This window comes from Sus scrofa, chromosome 1, assembly GCF_054392235.1.
Source record: "Sus scrofa isolate SSC_HxYL_T2T_F1_AM1 chromosome 1, Sscrofa_HxYL_maternal_Yorkshire_Landrace_v2.0, whole genome shotgun sequence".
NCBI classification, from domain to species: Eukaryota; Metazoa; Chordata; class Mammalia; order Artiodactyla; family Suidae; genus Sus; species Sus scrofa.
The window spans coordinates 186548526-186570607 of record NC_139383.1 but is presented as its reverse complement, the minus strand read 5'-3'; the positions used below and the strand labels follow the sequence as shown (position 1 = coordinate 186570607).

The window sequence follows — 22082 nt, the reverse complement described above, 5'->3', positions numbered from 1 at the left end:
CAAAGCTGCAAAAAAAGATACACATGTAATCATGTAGGATGGGAAGAAAAGCATCAGGACAGGACCTGTGCTCCTGGGAGGGGACTAAGAAGAAAAGGACAATCGCACGAGTGAATACTCACCCTGGGGAGTGAGTAGGCTGAGTCACAGACTGGACATCCCAGTCCTGGGGTGCAAGATATAGGCAAAAACCCCCCTTGGCTGCTTGGAGAACTTGGAGGACAAACAGAAAGGCTAGAGAAGCCTAGACTACACTTGTGAGGAGTGCACAGGTGCTGCCTTGCCCCAGAGAGGGAGAAGAGAGGCATTACCCTAGAAGCTGTTGCCTCCCCTTGCTCCCCAGTCTGACCCAAGTGCATTCATCCCTGGACTCCTCACTCCATGTCACACTTGGAACTGGATCCAAGATGACCATGATCCAGGAAAAGACTCTATCTAGGGACACAAAAGTGACCTAGGGGCCTAGGGCACAGCCCAGGTAGAGCACCCATGGCCATTTCTGGTGCTTACTCACACAGCATGCCAGAAATAACCCAGACTTCAGATGGCAACATGGAAGCTGGAATTCCTATAATCCCTTCACTGTGCCAATAGCCTAAGGTAAGTAAATGCTCTAGCCCCCACCCATTCCATACCACAGACTAATATTAGATTTGGGGTGGCAATGACAGATGAGCCTATGAGACCATTAGGCTGTGTCTGGGCAGAGCTGCAGATGCCTGCACAGGAAACACACTGGATTTCCATAATCATATGAGCCCCACTTGCTTTAGCACTCCCTTCCTCTGGTGCTTAGGCCCTACTGCACAGAGAAGGAAAAAATACTTAAAGAAAAAAGAGCCAACCCTCAGGGCTTCTCCTCCAGCAACTCAGTAGCACACAGGGTGGTGATGGCCACTGAGTAGAGAGAAAGACTTGCCTAAAACTCTGTGCAGGGTCTATATAGCTCCTCTACCACCAGCCATAACCCCTACCAAGGTGATAGAGGCCAAAGATGTGACTGGCATCCATATCAAATGCATTGGGCAAAGTCTATATAGAGACCCTCCCACAAAAGAATACCCCTGAGACCACAAAAGGTAACTGTTTCACCTAGATTCATACAGCTAGAGAAAGCAAAATAAAAAGGCAGAAGAATTGCTCTCAGTTTGAAAGAGCAAAAGAAAATTCTTTTAAAAATAATGAATAGAAATAAATTTATCAAAGAATTCAGAAAAGAATTTAAAGAATAAAATGCTAACTAAATTAGGGAAGAGAATTAATCTAAACAAAGATCATTTAATAAGGAACTGAAGGTCTTCTGAAGAGTCCTGACAGAGCAGCAGATCAAGGCTCTGAGAAGGAACAGTCAGTAGTGGCACTCAATCTGGGAAGAATCTTCTGATGAGCATCCACATGGGGATGAGTGATATGAACCACAGTAGTACCATGCCACCTTTTCAGCATCACCCAACCTCTTCAGGATCCCATGATTCCATGATGGTCATGATATCTATGACCTTTTACTTTGGGCTTTTTTGGGTTTTGTGTTTTTTTTTTTTTTTGTCTTTTTTTGTCTTTTTAGGGATGCACCTGCAGCATATGGAGGTTCCCAGGCTAGGGGGCTAATCGGAGCCACAGCAATGCAAGATCTGAGCCATGTCTGCAACCTATACCACAGCTCACTGCGATGCCAGATCCTTAACCCACTGAGAGAGGCTGGGGATCAAACCCACAACCTCATGGTTCTTAGATTCATTAACCACTGGGCCATGATGGGAACTCCTGAACTACTTTGGCTTTAAGAACCTGGAACTATTCTAGTTTGGTGATCAATACAGCTGGAGAAATGGCTGGATCTTTTGTGGCAGTGTTTTTACTAGCCATGTTCTACAAAGGACTTGAGATAGCCCAAGAGAGCCTCCTGAGCAAAATCATAAGTCAGCATCTGGTACAATTCCATGCCTGTCCCTGGACCAAATGGAACCATCCTTATGGAGACATACAAAACTGTTGGGTAGATGATGCTGAGTTTTCCACACCTTCTGCAAACAGTGCTGCATATCATCCAGGTGGTCATCAGCTACTTCCTCATGCTCATTTTCATGACCTACAATGGGTACCTATGCATCACTGTAGCAGCAGGAACCAGCATGGGGTACTTTCTCTTCAGCTGAAAGAAGGCAGTGGTCGTGGACATCACAGAGCATTGCCATTAACGTCAGTCTCCATGGTGTGGCTTTATTGATTGCTGTTGAAAACAGTTCAAGACTAGAAGACAGGATTCCTACACCAATCTTGTATTGTCCTCCTTATCTCCTTATACCACACTACACTATACCACACACATACATACACAAACACACACACCCCTGTTTGACAGAGGTGTAGCTCTGAGCTAAAATGGTTTCCTAATGAGCTGAGTTTCCCATTTCTCTTGAGGTGAAGCCACCCATGAGATGTCCTCTCCTCCCCCATCATCTTATATCCAAGTTATAGGTTCTTATCTAATCCAGGTAGCTTTTTATTTATGGCTCGGTCACCTGCTTCCTTTTTTAGTCTGTATTCTTATATTTTTAACAGACAATTTGTGAATTTGGGTTTTTCCTGGGTCAGTGATAGAAACGATGAACTTTGGCCAGGATTGATGGCAGGTGAGGAAAATTCTTGCCCAGCTAAACCCTGAACCCAGATCTAACATTAAAAAATATGTTCCAGTCTTAGGACTCAATGAGTGGGAGATTGTGCCTTTCCCGAGGTGTGATGTGTTGCACTGAAATCTTTGCAGCAGGCAGAGAGATGGTTTGAGACTGTGTACATACATACAGAACCTGAACTTGCAGGATTGTGAATTCTTGGGTGGCTGACTCATCAGCTTGTGTTCCCACATTCTGACTAGAGAGAATGAACTACTTGTCATTTTTAAAAAATGACAATCAATTTAATAGAAATCAATACTGATTTGGTACATTCTTTTGTCACAGCTAGATTAAACAAGCACTTAAGTCATTTTTTCCCATTACTGTTTTCATGTGTATGCCACTAAATCAGTGGTATTCAAACTTTAGCATGCTTCAGAATCGCCTAGAGAGCTTGTTAAAACCCTGGCTGCTGGGCCTCAAACCAGAGCCCCCAAATTGGCATTAATAAGTTCCCAGGTGATGCTTCTACTGATGGTCAGGGGACAACTCTTTGAGAATCTCTGCTTTAAATAAACTAAGGGAGTATCACATGGTGGGTAAGCTATCTTGTACTGGGCACGGAACTTGACTTGCTATTAGTAGATGGTGTATCTGGACTTAACTCATAGAATAAATGCTGCTGAATACTTAATCATTTCACAAATACTTATTCAGCCCCATTGGGTTTATATGTACCCAGGCATACATAAAGGGCCAAAGAAACTTTTATTAGCATATACAAAATCTTTTTGTCCTTATTTTTAAAGATCTACAATTTCATGGGAATAGCTTGAGAGTTGAGAAAGACTTTTGATCTGCAGTGTAAATCTGATAGCCATAGGTTAGAAGGGCAAAAGCCCAGCCCTCTCTTTGGATAGGCTTAGGGTATGGTGACTGATGGCCAGATTTTCCTTGGGCCTAACATCCAGGCCCATACCAGGCAGATGCTTATTTTCTGCATGACTGTCTTTGTTAGTCTTGGGGGCTTAATTAGGTCACAAGTGGCCAAAACTACTTTCCTCAATGAGAATCACATTGGATTTTTATTCTGCTCAGTTGTTAGGCTACACAGCAGTCTTATTCCTGATTCAACCTACCTCTATAAAGTGACTCTTCTTGTGCTAGTTTATTAAATCTTGCCCTCTTTTGTGCTAGACTCCAATTGTGCCTCAGGGCAGAAGAGACAAAACACAGATATCCTGTTAGGCCTCTGTTGTGGTTTTGAAGTTTGTACTTTTTCTGTTGGTGCCAGTTAAATATTGGAGGGTAAGAAATGTGTTCTTCCCTGGCTTTGAACGAAGAGAGGGTTACAAGATTACTAGATTGAAGTTAAAATAAATCAATTTAAGAATCAAGCAAGAATATCATTAAAATAGAAGGGGAAATAAAGAATTGCTCCAACAAACAAAAGCTAAAAGAGTACAGCAATACTAAACCAATTCTAAAAGAAAAACTGAAAGAGTTTCTCTAAATTTAAAAAAAAAAAAAAAGAGGAAAATCTAGGATGGAGGAACCTACAATTGGAAAGCATTCACTTAAATAAACCAGCATACAGATCTAAACATGAAGATGTTAAAAAAAAAAAAAAAGACATCAAAATCATATGATGTGGGCAAGGGAAGTAAGAAAAATTAGATTATTTTTCTTTTTTTTTTAAGGATGTGTTTGATTATCAGGCTAAAGCAAGCAGATATAGGAAGGGGTTAACACACTTAAAAAACAGGGAAACCACAAATCAAAACTGAACATTACATTCACAAAAACTGAAAAGTATTCAAGCATAAAATAAATGGAAATCATCCAACCAAAAAAAAAGAAAATAAGAAAAGAGAAGCATAGAATCAACTGGAAAACAAGGTTTCAAATGACAAGAAATACATATCTATCAAAATCACCTTAAATGTCAATGAACTGAATGCTCCAATAAAAAGACACAGAGTGGCAGATTGGATAAAAAAGCAAAAACTTTCAATCTGCTGCCTACAAGAGACTCATCTTAGGGCAAAGGACACTTATAGATTGAAAGTGAGGGAATGGGAAAAGATGTTTCATGCCAATAGACAAGACAGGAAAGCAGGAGTTTCAATACCCATATCAGACAAAACAGACTTTAAAAAGAAGGCCATAAAGAAAGACAAAGAAGGACACTATTTAATGGTTAAAGGATCTATACAAGAAGAGGATATTACAATCATCAGTATATATTCCCCTAATATAGGAGCACACAAATACCTACAACAAATATTAACAGACATAAAAGGAGAAATTGATGGGAATACAATCATAACAGGAGACTTTAACACCCCATTGACATCAATGGACAGATCCTCTAGACAGAAAATCAATAAAGCAACAGATATTCTAAAGGAAACAATAGAAATGTTAGACTTAATTGACATTTTCAGACATTACATCCAAAAAAATCAGAATACACATTCTTCTCAAATGCACATGGAACATTCTCAAGAATTGATCACATATTGAGACACAAAACTAACCTCAACAAATTCAAGAGTATAGAAATTATTTCAAGTATCTTCTCTGACCACAATGGCATGAAACTAGAAACCAACGACAGGAAAAGAAATGAGAAAAAACTGACTACATGGAGACTAAACAACATGCTACTCAAAAACCAATGGGTCAATGAGGAAATCAAGAAGGAAATTTAAAAATACCTCAAGACAAATGATAATGAAGACACAATCATTCAAAATCTATGGGATGCTGTGAAAGCAGTGCTCAGAGGGAAGTTCATAGCAATAGACGCCTTCCTCAAAAAAGAAGAAAAATCTCAAATGAGTGACTTAACCCACCACCTAAGTGAATTGGGAAAAGAAGAAGAAGCAAAATCTAAAGTCAACAGAAGGAACAAAATCATAAAGATCAGAGAGGAAATCAATAAAATAGAGATTCAAAAAACAATAGACAAAATCAATCAAACCAAGAGTTGGTTCTTTGAAAAGGAAAACAAAATAGATAAAACTCTGGCTAGACTGACCAAGAAGAGAAGAGAAAAAAACCCAGATAAACAAAATAAGAAATGAAAAAGGGAGTTCCCATCATGACACAGTGGTTAATGAATCTGACTAGGAACCAAGAGGTTGTGGGTTCCATCCCGGCCCTTGCTCAGTGGGTTAAGTCTCCGGCATTGCCATGAGCTGTGGTGTAGGTCACAGACATGGCTCAGATCCTGTGCTGCTGTGGCTGTGACGGTGGCTGGCAGCTACAGCTCCGATTAGACCCCTAGCCTGGGAACCTCCATATGCCGCGGGGAGCAGCCCAAGAAATGACAAAAAGACAAAAAAAAAAAAAAAAAAAAAGGAAATGAAAAAGAAGTCACAACGGATACTGCAGAAATACAAAAAACCATAAGAGAATACTATCAACAATTATATGCAAACAAATTCGACAACCTAGAAGAAATGGACATCTTTCTAGAGACCTAGAGCCTGCAAAAACTAAATCAAGAACAAATAGATCAACTGAACAGACCGATCACAAGAAATGAAACTGAATTTGTCATAAAAACACTGCCTACAAATAGAAGTCCAGGACAAGATGGCTTCATAGGTGAATTCTACCAAACATACAATGAGGAACTTATTCCCATCCTCCTTAACCTTTTTCAAAAGGTTGAAGAAGAAGGAACACTCCCAAAGACTTTCTCTGATGCCACCATCACCCTAATTCCAAAACCAAAGATACCACCAAAAAGGAAAACTATCGGCCAATATCTTTGATGAATATAGATGCAAAAATTCTCAACAAAATCTTAGCCAACCAAATCCAACAACATATCAAAAGATCATACACCTTGACCAGGTGGGATTCATCCCAGGTGCACAAGGATGGTTCAACATACACAAATCAATCAACATTATACACCACATTAACAAAAGAAGAGTCAAAAACCACATGATCATCTCAACAAATGCAGAGAAAGCATTTGACAAAGTCCAACATCCATTCATGATAAAAACTCTTACCAAAGAGTGTATAGAGGGAACATTCCTTAATATAATCAAAGCCATTTATGACAAACCCACAGAAAATACAATACTCAATGGAGAAAAGCTGAAAGCCTTCTCACTAAAATCTGGAACAACACAAGGATGCCCCCTCTCACCACTGCTATTCAACATAATATTGCAAGTCCTAGCCACAGCAATCAGACAAACAAAAGAAATTAAAGGCATCCAAATAGGAAGAGAAGAGATAAAACTCTAACTGTATGCAGATGACACGATACTATATATAGAAAACCCTAAGGACTAAACCCCAAAATTACTTGAACTGATCAACAAATTCAGCAAAGTAGCAGGATCTAAGATTAACACTCAGAAATCAGTCACGTTTCTCTATACTAACAATGAAATACTACAAAAGGAATACAAAAATACAATACCTTTTAAAATTGCACCCCAAAAAATCAAATACCTGGGAATACACCTAACCAAGGAGATAAAGAATTTATATGCCAAGAACTATAAAACATTAATCAAGGAAATTTTTCTTTTTTTTTTTTTTTTTTTTTGTCTTTTTGTCTTTTTAGACCACAATCGCAGCATATGGAGGTTCCCAGGCTAGAGGTCTAACCGGAGTTGTAGCTGATGGCCTATGCCAGAGCCACAGCAACACCAAATCCGAGCAGCATCTGTGACCTACACCACAGCTCACAGCAATACCAGATCCTTAACCCACTGAGAGAGGCCAGGGATCGAACCCGCAACCTCATGGTTCCTAGTCGGATTCGTTTCTGCTATGCCATGACAGGAACTCCCTAATCAAGGAAGTTAAAGAAGATGTAAAGAAATGGAAAAATAGGAGTTCCCATCGTGGCGCAGTGGTTAACGAATCCGACTAGGAACCATGACGTTGCGGGTTCGGTCCCTGCCCTTGCTCAGTGGGTTAACAATCCCGCGTTGCCATGAGCTGTGGTGTAGGTTGCAGACGCGGCTCGGATCCCACGTTGCTGTGGCTCTGGTGTAGGCCGGTGGCTACAGCTCCGATTGGACCCCTAGCCTGGGAACCTCCATATGCCGCGGGAGCAGCCCAAAGAAACAGCAAAAAGACAAAATAAATAAACAAACAAATAAATAAATAAATAAAAAGAAATGAAAAAAAAAGAAATGGAAAAATATTCCATGCTCCTGGATGAGAAAAATTAATATTGTAAAAATGGCCATATTACCCAAAGCAATCTACACATTCAATGAAATCCCTATCAAATGACCCATGACATTTTTCACAGAACTAGAACAAACAATCCAAACATTTATATGGAACCACAGAAGACCCAGAATTGCCAAAGCAATTCTGAAGAACAAAAACCAAGCAGAAGGCATCTCTCTCCCAGACTTCAGGCAATCTTACAAAGCCACAGTAATCAAGACAGTGTGGTACTGGTACCAAAACAGACACACAGAACAATGGAATAAAATAGAGAACCAAGAAATAAACCCAGACACCTATGGTCAATTAATCTTTGACAAAGGAGGCAAGGACATAATATGCGAAAAAGACAGTCTTTTCAGCAATTATTTCTGGGAAACCTGGACGGCTATGTGCAAATCAATGAAACTGGCCAACAAGTTCTTGAAACAATGCTCAACATCCCTGATTATTACAGAAATGAAAATCAAAACTACCATGAGATACCACCTCACACCAGTCAGAATGATCATCATTAATAAGTCCACAAATAAATGCTGGAGGGGATGTGGAGAAAAGGGAACCCTCCTGCACTGTTGGTGGGCATGTTAGCTGGTACAACCACTATGGAAAACAATTATCGAGGTACCTTAGAAATCTATACATAGAACTACCATATGACCCAGAAATTCCACTTTTGGGCATATATCAGGACAAAACTCTACTTAAAAAGAGACACATGCACCCGCATGTTCATTGCAGCACTATTCATGATAGCCAAGACATGGAAACAACCCAAATGTCCACTGACAGATGATTGGATTAGGAAGAGGTGGTATATATACACAATGGGATACTACTCAGCCATAAAAAAGAACAAAATAATGCCATTTGCAGCAACATGGATGGAACTAGAGACTCTCACACTGAGTGAAGTAAGTCAAAAAGAGAAAGACAAATACCATATGATATCACTTACATCTGGAATCTAATATAAGGCACAAATGAAACTTTCCAGAGAAAAGAAGATCATGGACTTGGAGAATAGACTTGTGGTTGCCAAGGGGGAAGGGGAGGGACTGGGAGGGACTGGGAGCTTGGGTAAATAGATGCAGAATGTTGCCTTTGGGATGGATTAGCAATGGGGTCCTGCTGTTTAGCACTGGGAACTCTGTCTAGTCACTTATGATGGAACATGTTATATGAGAAAAAAAGAATGTATACATGTAAGTGCAACTGGGTCACCATTTTGTAGAGTAGAAAAAATATATATATATATAAATAAATGATTAAAAAAGAATCAACATTTAGTGTTTTATGCTTTTCTCTCATTCCAATCCCTTGTAGTGCTGTAATGTTACTCAGCATAAGCATAGTGAATGCAGGTACTGACAGAAATCAACATTAAGGTAAAAATAGCCTATGATTTCTCACCAAGGAATAATAAAACTCTGAGAAATAAGAATCAATGTTCAGCAGTGACCCTTGTACTCTCTAGAAATCTTAGCATGCTCTGCTACAAAATACTTTCAGGATCAGTAAGAAAAATCAAGGCCAGTTAAACTCTGAGAAACAGCAGTTTGGGATAGGTCTTAAGGTAATCAAGATAGAGTCTCATGAAAAACCTGAATTCCAGTGATCTTGGGCTAGGTTGCCACAGGAAGAAACTAGTTAAGGGAAAAATAGCTTGAATCCCCCCCCCCCTTTTTTTTTTCCAAACTCTTGGATTGTGGTAATATATTCTTGTTGACTTTCATTTCTGTATCCCTGTTTGGTCAGAATTTAGTGCCTGACTTCTTCCTTCTGGATCCAGATTTCTCTTCCTGTTCACATCTGTTAGAAGTTTGTATCCCCATGTCTTTGGAGCCTTATTCTGCTCTCTTTCAGTTTCTTATCCTACATATCTAGTTGATTAAATCTCCCTAGCCTTCCTGATACAGTGAGCAATGCTATGCAGTGTATTTGGAAAGAGATACCCACCAGACGCTGTAAAACTTGATGGAGACCTTAAGCACACTTCAGAGGAGCAGTTAGTTTTCCCACTGTAATTTCCATGAAGTGGGAAAGTGCTACCTGGTACAATCCACAAAGTTACAGAATCAGTGCCATCTCCAACCTATGTTGGAGGAACACTCAGCTCCACATTGCTCACAAACAGAAGCCTCTTGGTTTTTTTACTATTAGCGCACTTGTTTTGGGTTCTAGCCACAGGGGTTCATTGTAGAAGCTAGAAGGGGAGGTGGCAGGGAGTATACCTTCATGTCATTTAATGTAATCCTGCCTCTTCAGCTTCTTTCAAAATATACATCTAAAGGTACAGAAGTCTGCATTTGATAGTGCCTTAATCGCTGGGTCTAAAATTAATATTGACTGTTTTAGATTGTAAGCTCCTGGAGAACAATATTGGTGTAGTAAGAAGGTTTTAACAGTGTCATGTGCAAAAGAACAAATAAAATACTTTGATTTTTTGGAAAAAAAATAAGGAACTAGAACATATAAAGATGATGCAATCAAAAATAGATAATTCAGGACTTCCCATCGTGGCTCAGCAGTAATGAATCTGACTACCATTAATGAGGACACAGGTTTAATCCCTGGCCTTGCTCAGTGGGTTAAGGATCTAGCATTGCCGTGAGCTGTGGTGTAGGTCACAGACACAGCTCACATCCTGCATTGATGTGGCTGTGGTTTAGGCCAGCAGCTACAGCTCCAATTTTACCCCTAGCCTAGGAACCTCCATATGCTGTGGGTGTGACCCTAAAAAAATAAAATAAAATAAAATCTAAAAAAAAAATTCAATATCTGAAATAAAAATAACTCTAGAAGCAATGAATACCAAACTAAATGAAAGAACATATAAATGATCTGAAAGAATACTGAAGCAGACAGAAAAAAAAAATGAAAGTGACATACGAGATCTCAGGGATAATATTAATCATGCCAAAAATTTCATTATAGGGGTTCCAGAAGGAGAAGAGTCAGAAGAAGGTATGGAAAACGTATTTGAGCAGTGAATGGAAAACAATGGGCTGTGTTCTGTGCTCCAACTGGACCCAGGAAGACCTTCTGCTTCTCAAAGAAGGAAGGAGATCAAAGTCAAGGGGTTGCAGGGGGATCCAAGAGTATCCCCCAGGACTTGAGGACACAGAGCAGCACTCCCAGCACAGAACAAAGACTAGAAGCATGGGCAGGACTCAGACACTCTGGTCCTTTGTTCTTTAACCTGCAATGCCTGTTTTGCCCATAGGCAGTCCCAGGTCTTTTTCCAAAATGGCTGTGCTCTTATCTTCCTAAGAATGATAGTATTATTTTCGTGTGTTTGAACTTGCAGCCAACTCATATTAATTACTTGTAACGGAACCTGGTGAGTCATGCCATAGTTTCCCATGTCTGGATTTTGCTGATTGCGTCCCCCATGCTCTTCATGTTCATAGCTACCTGGAACTATGGCTTTATCTGAAGAAGAGGACTACCTAGCAAGCTTTGATTTCAGGCCATTGATTAAAAGGGATTAAAGTGACAAAGGAAGCAGAGCCTGACTAGGGCTCTAAGTCATCTTGGCAGCTTCTGTAGAATTGATGAGAAGGAGTAGAAATAGACCTGAGTGGCCAGGCCTCCCTGCAGATCCTGGAAAACATACTGGCAGCCATGAAGGGACAGAGAGAAGCTGGACAGTCAGAAGCTTCTCACTTATCCCAGCCCCAAGTTTCTCCAAAAAGACTCTCCCTGAACAGAAACCCTCCCTGAACAGCAGCCCTGGTGGCCTCCCTGGCACAGCAAAGGCCAGCTGCCCCATCTACCTGGATTTTTCTGAGAGACCCAGTGACCACTCCTGAATCTACCAGTGCTGACAGGATCCAAAGAACACCTTCCCCTTGCCTGTCTGCCTCCAGTACTGCCCTGACAAGAGCTTCAGGAGTTATGTGACATAATTGATTTTGTGAAGTAGCTGCCCAACATGAGGGCAAGAGGAAATGGCAGAAAGAGAAACCCATGTGAGAATCACAATCAGATTCTGAGCCTGTTCTTCGAGGAGGACATGGAACTGTTTGTCTGAAGGATCTCTCTGATCAACCTGGTTACCATCTGGTGACCATGGAACCAACTGTACCCTCTCACAGGAGGAGAATCAAAGGCTACATTGAGCTCCTGACAAAGTAGCTTGAAGATGCTGAAAATGTGTTAGAAACACAAGCCTCAAAATCATTTGAGTTGGTGTGGAAGTTGGAGAATCAAAGGAGCTAATTGCACTTCAAAGTTGAACACACTAAGCATTTCTCAGGAATAGAGCATGATGCAACTCATTTTTGGTTACTAAATGAAGAGATGGGTGTTCAAGAAAAAAATTTTAAAAAATTTAAAAATAAAACTAATATCAGAATATCAGGCCACAGATCCATACTGAAAAATCTGCTTGATGTAATAAACAAGAAGTGTTTGTAGACTAACTTGAATTTACTGACAGGCATTGAAAGGATCTAAAGCATGTATGAAAACCTAAAGGACCTGGGAGGGTTTTCCTATGAGTTTAAAGATGGAAGCTTTTCATTCTCTCCCCTCCCACAATATTTTGGTCTGCACAAAATGATCAGCACATTTCAGGTACACTTCACACTAGATAGTAAAACTGTTCACCACAGTCTCATCATTTCAAAAGATAGGAAAACTGAAACATTTTGAAGAATGGAACCAATCTGTGTTCTTAATCCTAAGACATTTAGTTCTCACCCAGCTGTCCTGAGTTCTAAAGGATTTGATGCTGGCCAGCATCTTTGGCCTGGACGAATGGTCTTTAGGTTCATGTAAAGAATCTTTCCCCAGAAATGTTCTCACACCACCATACCTCAGCAATGGCTGCTGGCATTATCAGATCTGGGGTACTACACATGGCATATGAGATTCAGGAAACCCATTGGATTGGCACTTTTCTGGACTATGAGTTGGGAGAAGTTTCTTTTTACAATTTTAATAATATATCTCATTTATATACATTCAGTGAATTTTTACAGAAAAAAACTTATGTTTTATTTCTCTGTTTGACCTTCTTCTAAGTCTCCTACAATAAGTCTAGTTGAAGATAAGTGCTGAGCCCCCTTCAAAGACATTCTGTATGTTCTACTTTCTTCTGTGTTCAGGGAAAGTCCTTGTAATAAAGTGTCTGAGTCCAAGAAAAAAAAAAGGCTTCAGGGCTAAAGATACACACAGACTGAAAGTGATGGTATGGAAAAAAAATATTTCATGCAAATGAAAATGATAAGAAAGCAGGAATAGCAATACTCATCTCAAACAAAAATAGATTTTAAAATAACAGTTATAACAAAAGACAAAGAAGGGCATTATATAATGATAAAGGGATCAATAAAAGAAGTAGATATTATACATGTTAACATATATACACCAAATACAGGGGCACCTAAATATATAAAGTAAATACTAACAAATATAAAGGGAGAAATTGACAATAATACAATAATAGTAGATTTTAATATTTCACTGATATTAATGGATGCATCATCTAAACAGAAATCAATAAGGCTACAGTGGTCTTTAATGACATAATAAACAAGTTGAACTTAATTGATGTCTAGAGTACATTGCATCCAAAAATATATATTCTTTTCAAATATAGATGGAGTATTTTCTGCAGGATGGATCTCATGTTAGATAACAAAACAAGCCGCAACAAATTGAAAAGTATAGAAATTATATCAAGCATTTTTTTTCTGACCAAAACAGTATTAAACTAAAAATCAATAACAGAAAGAAAAATGGGAAAAATAAAAATATGTGGAATCTAAACAACATGCTACTACAAATCCATCAGGTCAAAAATGAACTCAATGAAGGGAATCACAAAATACTTTGAGACAAATGAAGAAGGAAATACAACTTTCAAAAATCTATGGAGACAAAAAAAAAATCTATGGAATATAGCAAAAACTGTGCTAAAATGGAACTTCATAGCAAGATAGGCCATCCTCAAGAGACAAAAAAAAATCTCAAATAAACATAACCCACCAACTCAAAGAATTAGAAGAACAAAGCCCAGAATCAGTAGAAAGAAGGAAAAAATAAATAGAACAGAATAACTAAATACAATAGAGATCATAAAAAAATACATCAGTGAAACCAAGAGCTGTTTTTTGAAAAGATAAAATAGATAAATTTAGCCAAGCTCACCAAGAAGAAGAGAGAGAACCCAAATAAACAAAATAAGAAGCATGGTTACCAAGGGGGAGGTGGAGGAAGTGGGATGAAATGAGAATTTGGGGTTAATAGATACAAACTATTGCCTTTGGAATGGATAAGCAAAAAGATCCTGTTGTACAGCACAGGGATCTATATCTAGTCACTTATGATGAAGGATGTTAATGTGAGAAAAAAGAATGTATACATATATGTGTGAGTGGGTCACCTTGCTCTACAGCAGAAAATTGACAAAACACTGTAAACCAGCTATATGAAAAAAAAATCATTACTAAAAATATAATAATGTTAAAAAATAAGTGAAAGAGGAGAACTAACAACTGATATAACAGACACACACACACAAATAACATAATAATATGAATGTGTCAAAAAGTGGACAACCTAGAAGAAATGGACAACTTTCTAGAAACAGGGCTGCCAAGACTAAGTCAAGAGGAAATAAGACAACTTAGACTGATGTCTACAAGTTTAATTCAATTTGTAATTTCTAAAAAAGAAAAAAAAAAAAAACCCTTTCATCAAAGTCCAGAACTAGATGGCTTCACAAGGGAGTTTTACTAAACACATAGAGAAGAAGTAATACCTATCCTTCTCAAACTATTCAAAAAAATTGAAGAGGCAAGAACACTCCCAAATTTATTCTTCAAGGCCACCATTACCATAATATCAAAACCAGGAATAGATAGACAATACGAAACAAAGAAAATTACATGTCAATATCTTTGATGAATGTAAACACAAAATCTTCAACAAAATATTAGAAAACTGAATCCAGTAATACATAAAAAGGATCACATACCATAATCAAGTTGGATTTATTCCAGGGACACAAGAATGGTTCATCATTCTCAAATCAATCAATGTAATACACCACATTAAACAAAAAAAGGATAAAATTACATGATTATCTCAACATATGTAGAAAAGCACTGAAAAAATTCAACATCCATTTACGATCAAAACACACATCAAAGTGAGTATAGGAGGAACATATTTCAACATAACAAAGATAAAGGCCATTTATTACAAACCCAAATCATACTCAATGGTAAAAAGCTGAAAGCCTTTCCACTACATTTGGTAGGAAGACAAAGATAGCCATATGAATTCAGCATAGTATCGGAAGTCCTACCACAGCAAATAGACAAGAAAAATAAAATATAAATAAATTGGAAGGGAAAAGGTAAAACTGTCACTATTTGCAGACAATCTAATATTTTATATAGGAAAACCTAAAATCTCCCCAAAAAAAACTATTAGAATAAATGAATTCACCAAGGTTGCAGGATACAAGATTAATGTGCAAAAATCTGTTGTGTTTTATATACTAATAATAAAATACAAGAAAGATAAAGTTTAAAAATGTCCCACTTAAAATTGCATCAAAAAATAAAATACCTAGGAATAAACTTAAACATGGAGGTGAAATACCTATACTCTGAAAACTATAAAATACTAATGAAGGAAATATAAAATGATGCAGAGAAAAAGGAAGATATCCTATGCTCTTGGACTGAAAAAAAATTATACTGTTAAAATGGCCATATTACCTCAAAGCAACCTACAGATTTAATGTAATCCCTATCAAAACACCCATGACATTTTTCACAGAACTAGGAGAAATAATTCTAAAATTCATATGGAATGACAAAATAACCTGAACTGCCAAAGCAATCTTGAGAAAAAGAAAAGAACAATCTGGAGACATAATGCTCCCAGACTTCAGAGTATACCAGAAAGTTACAGTAATTAAATAGCATAGTAGTAGCACAAAAAGTGACATATAGATCAGTGTAAGAGAATAGAGGTTCCAGAAATAAACCCATATGCATATGGCTAATTAATACACAATAAAAGAAACAAGAATATGCAATGAAGAAAAGACCTTTTCTTCAACAAATGATGCTGGAAAAACTAGACAGCCACATATAAAACCATGAGATTAGAACATTCCGCCATACCATATACAAAAATAAAGTCAAAAAGGACTAAAGACTTAAGCATAAGAACTGAAATCATAAAATTGCTTGAAGAAAACATAGGCAGAATACTCTTTGACATAAATTGTACTAATATTTTCTTGGATCAGTCTTCTGAGGCAAAAGTTAAAGCAAAAATAAACAAATAGGACATAATTAAACTTAAAAGATTTTGCACAGCAAGGAAAACCACTGACAACATGAAAAGACAACCTACTGAATGGAATAAAATATTTGCAAATGTTGCAACTGACAATGGGGTAATATCCAAAATATAGAAACATTTCTTATAACTCAATATCAAAACAATAATGAACACAATAAAAAAAATGGGCAGAAGACCTGGATAGACATTTCTCCCAAGAAGACATACAGATGGCTAACATACACATGAAAAGATGCTCAACATCACTAACATTAGAGAAATGCAACTCAAAACAACAATGAGATATCACCTCACACCTGTCAGAATGGCTATTGTCAAAAGGTCTACAAAAAACAAATGTTGGAAAGGATGTAGAGAACAGGGAACACTTGTACACTCTTAGTGGGAATTTAAATTGGTGCAGCCACTGTGGAAAACAGTATGGAGATTTTTCAAAAGAACAATAATAGAACTACCACATGATCCAGAAATTCTATCCCTGGGGATATATTCAGGAAAAATAAAAATAATAATTCGAAAAGATACATGCACCCCAACATTCATGGCAGCACTATCTACAGTATCCAAGACACAGAAGCAACTCATGTGCCCATCAACAGATGAATGGATAAATTTGCATTTTAGACACACACACTGAAATATTACTCAGCCATTAAACAAGAATAATATTCTTCCATTTGCAGCAACATGGATGGACCTAGAGAATATTATGCTTAGTCAAATAAATCAGATAAACACACATATTGCATGATAAAATCACTTATATTCAGAATCTAAAAAGTAATACAAATTAATGTGTATCCAAAACAGAAACAGACACACAAATTAAAAAACTTGTAGTTACCAAAGGAAAAAGGAAGAGGTTAGGGACAAATTAGAAGTATGGGATTAATAGATAAAAAGTACTATATAAAAAGAGATAAGCAACAAGGATATATTGTACAGCACAGGGGATTATGGCAATTATGTTGTAACAACTTATAATGGAGTATAATCTGAAAAAATACTTAATCACTACGGTGTATACCTGAAACTAACATAATATTGTAAATCAACTGTATTTCATGAAAAAACAAAAACAAGAAAACAAACAAACAAATCCCACAAGGAGCCAAGCCTATTTTCCCACTCTTCCCAGTGAAACTAATTTCTAGTTTGTCTATTGCTGAATACAGCCTTCAGCCTAGGCTGAAACTAACTAGAGCACATAGGAAGATGCATAGTTTATAAACTAGCTCTGCTTATGGTGTCACCTGAACAGAAAGCACAGCCTCTAACTTTCCCCATCTGCAAAGAAAAAGCAGTGGCCTTGTCTGGCTAGGGAATTCAGGGTAGAATCTTGCCTAATTTGGGCCCCCAAACAATAAGCCACACAGGTTTGGGGGCTCATACTGTTTCCCTTCTAGATCAGAGAAACCAATTCATAGCCCTGCCCAGTGGATATTATACTGTATCCATTTCCAGTTGACTAAGAAAAACCAGAGATCCAGGCAAAAAAGAGCCCATCCTACATTCTAATCCTGGGGAGGGAATGAAGGGATAAAATCTATCCAGCTGTTCTCAGTAAGTAGCATCCCCTCCATCCTCAGAGTTCAGGCAGTAGTCTCATCCAAAAATAGACCATGATGGCAAGTCCCATCTGCCCAAGAACATTACCAGTGGACAAGTCTGGAAACCAAAATTCAGGTGACTAATGAAGAATTGTCTATTCCAAAGCAAACCTGTAAAATCTAGAAGTGGGGATGATTTACTCAAAAACACAGATATCAATATAAATAATCAAAGAACATGAAAAATTGATAAACATAAGACCACCAAAGGAAATTAATGAACTCCAATAGCAGACACTAAAGTAATGGAGTTCTATGAACTGTCAGACAAAAATTCAAAATAACCTCTTAAAGTTTGGTGAATTATAAGAAAACACAGAAAACTAACAAAATTAGAAAAACAATAAGTTAAAAAAATAGAAACAATCAAAACACACACACAAATTCTAGAACTGAAAAGTACAATGATTGAACTAAAGAATTCAATAGGGAGCTTCAAAAACTGACTTGACTATGCAGAAGAAAGTATCAGGGACCTAGAAGACAGGACATTTCAAATTATCCAGTCAGAGGAGCAAAAAGGAAAAAAAAATGAAAAGGAAGAAAGCCTGTGGAACTTATGGAGCACAATCAAAGAAATGTTAACCTTATGAGAATTCCAAAAGTAGACAAGAAAGCAAAAGGGACAGAAAGTATATTTAAAGAAATCATGGCTCAAAACATTCCAAACCTGAAGCAATAAATGGACATCCAAATCCATGAGTCCTGAAAACCTCAAATAGATTGAAACCAAATAACGCTACACTGAAACACATTGTAATTAAATTATTAAAAGTCAAAGACAAAGAAAGAATTTTGAAAGCAGCAAGAGAAAAGAGACAAGTTATATACAACAAAATCCCCATAAGACTATGGGCAGATTTCTCAATAGAAACTTTACAGCCTAATGGAAAATGGGGTGATATATTCAAAATTACTGGAAGAAATAAATTGTCAATGAAGAATTCTATAGTCGGCAAGACTGCCCTTCAGAAATCAATAATAGGAAGAAGCTAATGAATACATGAAACTAATGAATACATGAAAATCAACAACATTCTCCCAAACAAGCAATGGATCAAAGAAGAAATAAAGAGAAAATAAAAGGGATATCTTGAGACAAATGAAAATGGAAATACAATGTATCAAAATTTATGGGATTCAGCAAATGCAGTTCTAGGAGGGAAATTCATAGCAACAAATACCTGTATGAAGAAACAACCCAAAGATCTCAAAAAAAAGAATAATAATAATCCTCTCCACTTCAAGGAACTAGAAAAGAACAATGTGAACCTGAAGGTTGTAGATGGAAGGAAATATCAAAGACTACAGCAAAATAAATAGAGAACAGTAAAGCAATAGAGAAGGTTAACAAAATTAAAAGTTGGGTTCCTTGAAAAAATAAACAAAATTGAAAAACTTTAGCTAGACTAATCAAGAAAAAAAGAAAACAGACCCAAATCATCAAAATTATAAATAGATGTTACAACTGATAGCACGGAAATATAAGTTAATATGAAAAACAATAAGCCAACAGACCAGACAACCTAAAAGAAATGAAAAAAAAAATTCTTAAAAGCATAGAACCTACCAAGACTGAATTGGAAAGATACAGACTCTGAAGACCACTTACTAGTAAAGAGATTGAATCAGTAATCAAAAAAAATCCCAATTAAAAAAAATCCTGGGGAGTTCCCGTCGTGGCGCAGTGGTTAACGAATCCGACTAGGAACCATGAGGCTGCGGGTTCGGTCCCTGCCCTTGCTCAGTGGGTTAACGATCCGGCGTTGCCGTGAGCTGTGGTGTAGGTTGCAGACGCGGCTCGGATCCCGCGTTGCTGTGGCTCTGGCGTAGGCCGGTGGCTACAGCTCCGATTCAACCCCTAGCCTGGGAACCTCCATATGCCGCGGGGAGCGGCCCAAGAAATAGCAACAACAACAACAACAAAAGACAAAAAGACAAAAAGACCAAAAAAAAAAAAAAAAAAAAAAAAAAATCCTGGATATCTTTATTGGTGAATTTTACCAACCATTTAACTAAGAATTAATGTTAATCCTTCTCAAACTCTTCCAAAAAACTGAAAAGGAGGGAATACTCCCAAACCCATTTTAGAAGGCCAGCATTTCCTTGATATCAAAGCCCAAAAAAACTCTATAAGAAAGTAAACTTCAGGCCAATATACATGATAAATATAGATGTAAAAACTCTTAAAATACTAGCAAACCAAATTACAGCACATTACAAGGATCATTCACCATAATCAAGTGGGATTTATCACTGAGATGCAAGGATGGTTCAACTTACAAAAATCAATAAATGTAATATATTTACAGAATGAAAAAAAATCTTTGATCATCTCAATATACACAGAAAAAGCATTTGAGAGAATTCAACATCCATTCATGATTAAAAACTCTTACAAGTTAGGTATGAAAGAAACAGCCTCAACATAATAGAGGGCACATATGACAAACTCAAAGCTAACATTATACTCAATGGTGAAATCAGACATAAGATTTGATCCTATAAGATTAGATCCCCTAAGATGTTCCTCTAAGAATAGAAACAAAACAAGAATGCACACTTTTACCACTCCTGTGCAACACAGTACTGGGAAACCTACCCAGAGAAATCAAGCAATCAAGTGCAGACCTCTCTACCAAACTCCAGATTCACATATTCAAATGCCTACTCAATTTCTAGGCATCATTTCAAACTCACTATTTCCAAATATGGATATCTGATCTTCTCCACCTTCCTCCAAAATAAATATATTTTTCTCTGCTTAAATGCTAATTCTGGCCTTCCAGTTGCTAAAACTAACAAACTTTACATCACCCTTGAGTCATCTCCTTTATTCATACTTCATATACAATCAATAAACATATTCTGTTGGTGGTAAATTCAAAATATATTCAGAATCTGAGCATTTCCCATCACTTGCATTCAATCATCCTATTCTGAACCAAATTTAGTGTTCAGCTGCATTACTACAATAGTTTCCAACATATCTTTCTGTTTAACCTTTGTCCTCCTATAGTCAATTATCAAGATATCTGCAATGATCCCTTTAAAATAAAATTGTGACACTTCTCTGCATAAAAGTCATTTCACTTGGAATAAAAAAAAAAAAAGAAGTCCTTAAAATGACTCAAACAAGCCTCTGTGACCTGGCCCCTCCCAGACTTGTCTCTTACTGGTCTCTTCTTTGTTCACCCTAATCTACCAAAATTGCTTCCTTACTGTTCTCCATACATGTCATAAGGTTTACTGTTCTCTATACATGCCATTCTCTTGCGTCGGGACCTTTGCAATGACTGTCCTCTCTTTCTGGAAGCTCTAATAATTTAGCTAACTATCTTATTCCCTTCAAGTCTGTGCTCACATGACAATTTATCACTGGTACTCTCCAAGCCAGAATTTTGATCTCTGTTACCGTCCTCTATAATTCCCATAGTATTTATCACTTTCTAACATAGTACAAGATTTACTTACTATTTCTCCTCATGAGAATGAAAGCTTCAGAAATGCAGAAATTTGACTTGCTTCATGGATATATTTATCTGAGACTAATAGCAGTGCAAATAGCTGAAGGTCAAAAATATTATTGGAACTAATGAATATTGCTCTAAAACAAAATTTTGGGCAAAGGGAAAACAAAGGATGTTGGTAAGATTCTCTGATTCATATCTCTCCTAAAAGAAAAAATTCACTAAAAATAGAAATCCTCTAATTCAAGTAATAATAGCACTAGAATGAATTTTGTAACACAGCTGGGACATTAACCTGGGACTTCTGATTTCAAGCCAATGTTCCTTTAATTAGAAAATACTACAGCCCATGTGTTATCTGCTCTCCATGAAAACAGAAGGCTTGTCTTATAAAAAAAATTGTCATAAAGTTTTATGAAAGCCTAACTAAAATTCAACAGGAATATAAATCTATTTTCATCATGTTTCATTTTCTTATAACACCTGATTTAAAAAAAAAAAGGTATATCTAAAAAGGCTAGCTTCAAAGATATAGAATAGGATAGGAAAAGGCTAATAAGTGTATAGAACATTGGAAAGCACTTGCAACCAATTTGGCCTAATTAATATGTGTAGAAAATTATATCCAACAAAAAACATTCTTTTCAAGTACATATATAATGATCTTAATAGACCATACAGTGTACGTAAATTCACAATGAATTTAAAGATGTTAAAATCATATAGAATTTGTTCTTTGACCATGAGTTTTTGTTGTTGTTGTTTTTTTTTTTGTTTTTTTTTTTTGTCTTTTTGCCATTTCTTGGGCTGCTCCCGTGGCATATGGAGGTTCC

General features: G+C 37.1%; 2 pseudogenes; both read left to right on the top strand.

Moving 5' to 3' along the window:
• The first annotated feature begins 1380 nt into the window (after window positions 1-1380).
• LOC102161308 (high affinity copper uptake protein 1-like) lies at window positions 1381-2198 on the top strand (annotated as a pseudogene).
• A 9711-nt stretch (window positions 2199-11909) lies between these two features.
• On the top strand, window positions 11910-12902 carry LOC146406909 (tripartite motif-containing protein 60-like; annotated as a pseudogene).
• Window positions 12903-22082: the final 9180 nt, after the last annotated feature.